This window comes from Mastomys coucha, chromosome X, assembly GCF_008632895.1.
Source record: "Mastomys coucha isolate ucsf_1 chromosome X, UCSF_Mcou_1, whole genome shotgun sequence".
Classification (NCBI taxonomy): Eukaryota; Metazoa; Chordata; class Mammalia; order Rodentia; family Muridae; genus Mastomys; species Mastomys coucha.
The window spans coordinates 54,632,645-54,638,615 of NC_045030.1; positions in this window are offsets into that span (position 1 = coordinate 54,632,645).

A 5,971-nucleotide genomic window follows, 5' to 3' on the forward strand; every position below is an offset into this window, starting at 1 on the left:
AATCATCATTTAAGAAAATGCTTCATACGCTTGTCCACAAGCCAGTGTTCTAGAAGCATTTTCTCCACTGAGATTCCTTCTTCTCAGATATCTCTAGCTTGTTTCAAGTTGACAAACAAAGAAAACCCTATATAGTACAAATGTTGTGGTGGTTTGAATGAAAATGTCCCCCATAGCCTCATAGAGAGTGGCACTATTAGGAGATGTGGCCTTGTTGGAGTAGGTGTGGCCTTGTTGGAGGCACTGTGGGTGGGCTTTGAAGTCTCAGAAGCTCAAGGCAGGCCCAGTGTCACTCTCTCTTCCTGTTACCTGAGTATTCAAATGTAGAACTCTAGACTTTTTCTCCCGTATCATATCTGTCTGTTTGCCACCATACTTCCTACAATGCAGATGATGGACTAAATCTCTGAACCTGTAAGGCAGCCCCAATTAAATGCTTTCCTTTATAAGAATTGCCATGGTCATGGTGTCTCGTCCCAGAAATAAAAACTCTAAGACAAATGTGTTGCCTTCTTAGGTTCTTGAGTACAAGTTGGTAAGCAGTAAGTAGCAAGAAAGGCAATCGGGACAGGCTGGAGTCATTTGGGGGAAAGACATAGATGTCAGAGCAGAGTTTATATTGGATTTGCTGGTCTAATGTGAGGAACTGAAGTCTTTGATGCAGAGCACTGTGACTGTTACTACAGCAACAACTTATTTTTGAACAGAGGAGGTATGGGAGCAAGTTCTCACTGCAATATATCTATATCTATATATATATATAGATATATATATATGACAATACAGTAAGATTGTTCACTGCTCAAGGGACAACAGCAGCTCAGATAAGGGAGGCAGCAGGTTGAATGTAAGATTTTTTGGGTCTTAGGAGCCTCTAGGGTGTCTATATGAGGATGTATACTCAAAAAAGGACAAACAAAGAGACAAAACCAACCAAACAAACAAAAAAAAACCCTTGAGAACGAGAAGCCTGGGACAAAAGGCTAAAATACAAATATGTACCTGAAAGTGTCATTAATGAAGCAGAAGAAGCCTCTATATCAACAGTTCTCAGTCTTCCTGATGCTGGGACCCTTTTACTGCAGTTCCTTATGTCGTGACCCCCAACCAGAACATTATTTTGTTGCTACTTCATAACTGTAATTTTGACACTGTTATGAATCTTAATGTAAACATCTGTGTTTTTATGGTCTTAGGTGACCCCTGTGAAAGGGTCCTTTGACCTCCAAAGGGGTCATGACCCACAGTTTGAGAACTACTGCTTTAAACGAGTAAGATTACAAAATGGACAAGGGCAGTCGAAATGGGTGAGTTTCAAGTACAGAGGGAAGGAAGGTTGCTTTCAAGAAGATGACACTAAGACAGGATCCTCGAAGGCAACTATGAAATATGTTCAGCAGGGATGAGTCACCACTACATTGTTATGGGAAGTGTTGGGGAAATGTAGTCAAGGCAGGGAAAAAGGAAACTGCAAAGAAAGTGTGTGAGTGGATGGCAAAGAAGCTGAGGTGCTGATTGTAGGCCATTCTTTGAGTATGTGGTATGGGTATGGGGTGGCTTCAGATACGCTCACATTCAGAAAAGCATTGGATGCCAAAATCAGAAGGGTCACAGGATAATTCATCTTCATTATGAACTTGAGTGTATTTAGACTCTACATGGAAGCACAGCTCTAAGTATGTCTATAAGGATGTTTCCAGAAAGCATTAAATGGGGCAGGGAGATGCTCCTTGCACTGTCCTATGGGCTAGTTTCCTAGAGGGAATGAAAAGGTAAAAGCTACCTGCTCTTTTCACAGGGGAGGCAGAATGGGGTGGGTCTAGGGGAGAGGTGAAGGGGGCACTGTGGGCAGGGGAAGGAGGGAAAAGTGAGGTATAGATACAATATATTAGAGAAGAATAAAATAAAATATTTTTTTAAAGGAGAAAGGCTTTCAAGTACAATTTCTCTTTCCTGACTGGATGCGATCTGAGCAGCTGCCCAACACTGGTACTATCATGTCTTGTCCACCAACATAATGTGAGTCAAAATAAATATTGACTTCCTTCATTTCTTTTTCTTAAATATTTGATCCCAGCAAGAGAGAAAGTAACCAGCAATGAACCTTAGACACTTCTAATTTCTGACTGAACTGTATTAAGGACAAAAATCCATCCTCACAGAGAAAAACCCAGCCACTTCTGCCACTAACTCTTTATAACCAGAGGACTGTCCATCCTTGGACCCCCATGAAATCAGAGCAATGGGACTCAAAAAACTCCCTTTAATCCCATTTGACAGGACAGCGACCATTTCAGAAGATTTAGCCTCTGACGCTTACAAACAGATGATCAGTCTTTGGAAAGATACAATATCCTCTCAGGACACAGAGAGAAAAAATATCTGTAATTTCAAGAGAGACCAAATTTCAGATGCCTACTAAGTCTTGGAAACTCGCAAGTGGAAGCTGATTCACTAACTTCTTTTCCCCTCCTTGTCAGCAGACCACCATTTTCAAATGTTTACTCTGCATATGTTTGTTATACATAGTGTTCACTTTCATTTTCATAAAGTGTGCTTTGAGCATGGTCCTCCGTAACTCCTTCCCCCATTAATTAGTCCACTTTGTTTCCCTAGACAGTTCTCTTCTATTCTCATATCACACACACACAGACACATATGATTTGATATATCTCTATAAAATCTAGGATCTACAAAGGAAAGAAAACATGCAATACTTGTCTCTTCAGTTTTGCTTTGCTTTTTGACAGAAATTCTCACATATTCCCTGCTGGCCTCCAACAGGATGAATTGAGCTTCTGATCCCTCGATTTCCTGCATGCTCGAACTACAGGTATCTTCCACTACACTCAGTTTAAGATGGTGACAAAGGCAGCCCAGGGCTTTGTGCATCCTAGTCTGACATTATACCAACTATAGCATATGTCCTGCTCAAAGCAATGCAGTTATTTAAAAAATTATTTTCATAATGTGTATGTATGTGTAGGTAGACATGAAAGCAGTCCTCTTGGGGGCCAGAAGGATGGAGTCACCTGGCACTCGAGTTGTGGGTCTCCTGACTTGAGTTCTGGGAACCATACTTGGGCCCTCTGCAAGAGCAGTATGTGCTCTTAAGCATCAATGCATCTCTTTAACCCCATTAACTCTTTAAAATGCTTGTTTTTAAAAATTTTAAAGCCTGGGCGATGGTGGCGCATGCCTTTAATCCCAGCACTTGGGCGGCAGAGGCGGGCGGATTTCTGAGTTTGAGGCCAGCCTGGTCTACAGAGTGAGTTCCAGGACAGCCAAGACTATTCACAGAAATCCTGTCTCGAAAAAAAAAAAAAAATTAAGGCAGATCCTCAAGTCGCCCAGGTGGGACTTGAATTATCTGTGAAGCAGAGAATGTCTCTGACCTCCTCATCCTCTTGCTTCCACTTCCCCAGAGCTGGAATTTCAGGCTTGCACCAGCATGCTAAGTTTATGTGGTGTCAGGGATCCAGTCCAGGGCTTTGTGCATGTTAGGCAAGCATCCTACCGATTGGGCTCCATTCCCAGCCCGTGACTACCTTTTGACTTACTGCAAGCCTCACTCTGGCTAGACCTCAGATATCAAGCATACGATCAAGTGTTGTCAGAAACTAGCTTCTTCCAGGAAGAGGATGTAGACTAGAGAGAGTTTCATTCACACATGCTCCTTGGTCGACTATTGCGAAGTGAAGAACCAGACCCTCATAGAAGTCTGCACATTTTCTGGTGGAAAGACTACAATTTTAGTGATCGTCACCTTGTGACAAGGTTGTACTATGCAGTCCAGGCTGGTTTGAAACTCACTATAAATCCCAGGCTGACCTCAAACTTAAAGCAGTCCTCCAGCCTCAGTCCTCCAAATACTGAAGATCCGGCACCATACTAACCTACAATAGAATATCATACATTAAAAATTGTTCTGCTGATCTGAATTTTTATAGTTTAGAAATGAAAATATAAACTATAATGTAAATGAACATAAAATAAAAATTGTATGTGCTTCTATATAATATGCATATTTAAAATACATAGTACCGTGTACACTGTGTCTTTTGCCTGCTTTTCTTCATTTAGTATAGATTTTTCACGTTTCAAATGATGAAAATTGAAGGGAGACATGGTAGTAAACGATTGTGGAATAAAGGAAAGGACCATCAGGACTCTACTAGGAAAGATGAAAGCGGATTGCTGGAGTTCCACCTTGTTTGGATGGAGTGGGATTACTTTGCTTTATTTGTTTTAGATAGGGTCCCAGGTTGGCCTGGAACTTACTATGTACGTCATGTTGCCCTCAGATGCACAGTGATCCTCCTGCCTCAGCCTCTTAAGTGCTACAATCATGGGTGTAGGGCAACATTCCCAGCAAACATACAGATTTTAAAACATGGACAGAGACAAGGAATAAGAAACTGAGAGAACTCCATCTTGAAGTTGTAAAAGGCTGTGGGGTAGGGGGAGGATAACTAGAAATCAAACAGTGTAGACATTGCACAAGCCTATCTAAGCCATGGTTTGATCTCAGGAAATGGGGCAATGACGAGCTCTGTAGTATTCTAGCCACCATTACTCGCTGCTCTGAATATACTTGCACATTTCTTCTCATACTGAAAGCTAATTTTTAAAGAACCCTTATTTGTAACATTCTGAAGGCTTTACATATTTATGAAGGAAAATCATTGCGTGTAGAAATCTTTAGAATATTGGAGATGTCAATTTCTAGCTTTAAGCCCTTCACTCCTGAAAAACATATTTCCTAAAAGAAGATATGACTATGCTCCTGTAAGACAATCTAAAATACAAAACACAGCTAACCCCACATGTTGAAAAGTGGGGATCAACATTCGAAGCTGGTAGAAGTATAAAACACTACAATTGCTTTGAAGGAATGGCGGGTTCTGCACAGATGAACAGGCTCTTACCACACAACCCGGTAATAACACTGCTTGCTATTTACTCCAATAAACTGAAACTTTTTGTTTACACAAAACACACCAACAAATGTTTACAGAGGTTTTATTCATAGCTTCTAAAATTCATGAGTAACCAAGATGCCCTTCAATAGACAGGTGATAAACCTTGGCACACTGGTACAGTAGAATACGCTTCAGCAATGAGAAGACAGTAAGCCCCCAGGAAGACATGGATACCTCGCATGAATATTGCAAAGTGGAAAGAGTCAATCCTAAAAGGATACAGACCATTGCAACTTTGTGGTACTCAAGACAAGGAAAACCCATACAGTATGGCAGTAAATGATAAGTGGTTATCAGGGATCCTGAGAGAGGGGAGGGGAGATGAATGAGTCACTTACAAGGACTTTCTCATGCAATAAATCTATTCTTAATGATTCTGCAGTCTGCCATACATGGCACTGTGTATGCAGGAAACCTCATGGATCTGTACAACACAAAGTGAACACTAATGTCAATTGACTGGTTAGTGATAATGTATCAATATTGATTCGTCAGTTGTAAAGCATGTGCTGTACTAACGCACGGTGCTAATAATAGGCCAAGCAGGCTGAGGAGATGACGACTCAGCGCATAAAAGCATGCATGGCATGCACATGAGGCCCTGAGTTCAAATTTCCAGAAGTCATGTGGAAAGCCTGGAGTGGTCGTTTGTGCACTTGTAATCCTAGCAGCATGATGGGGAGCAGGGGACAGAATGGCTGGCCTGTGCTGGATGCCAGTTTAGCTCCAAATTCAGTGAAAGAATCTGCCTTGAGGGAGTAAGGCTTCCATATGTGCAGAGACTCACCTACCTACACACACATTTGGGCATGCATAAGAAACTGTGCCAGCCGGGCCGTGGTGGCACACGCCTTTAATCCCAGCACTTGGGAGGCAGAGGCAGGTGGATTTCTGTGTTTGAGGCCAGCCTGGTGTACAGAGTGAGTTCCAGGACAACCAGGACTACACAGAGAAATCCTGTCTCGAAAAAAACAAAAAGGAAAGAGAGA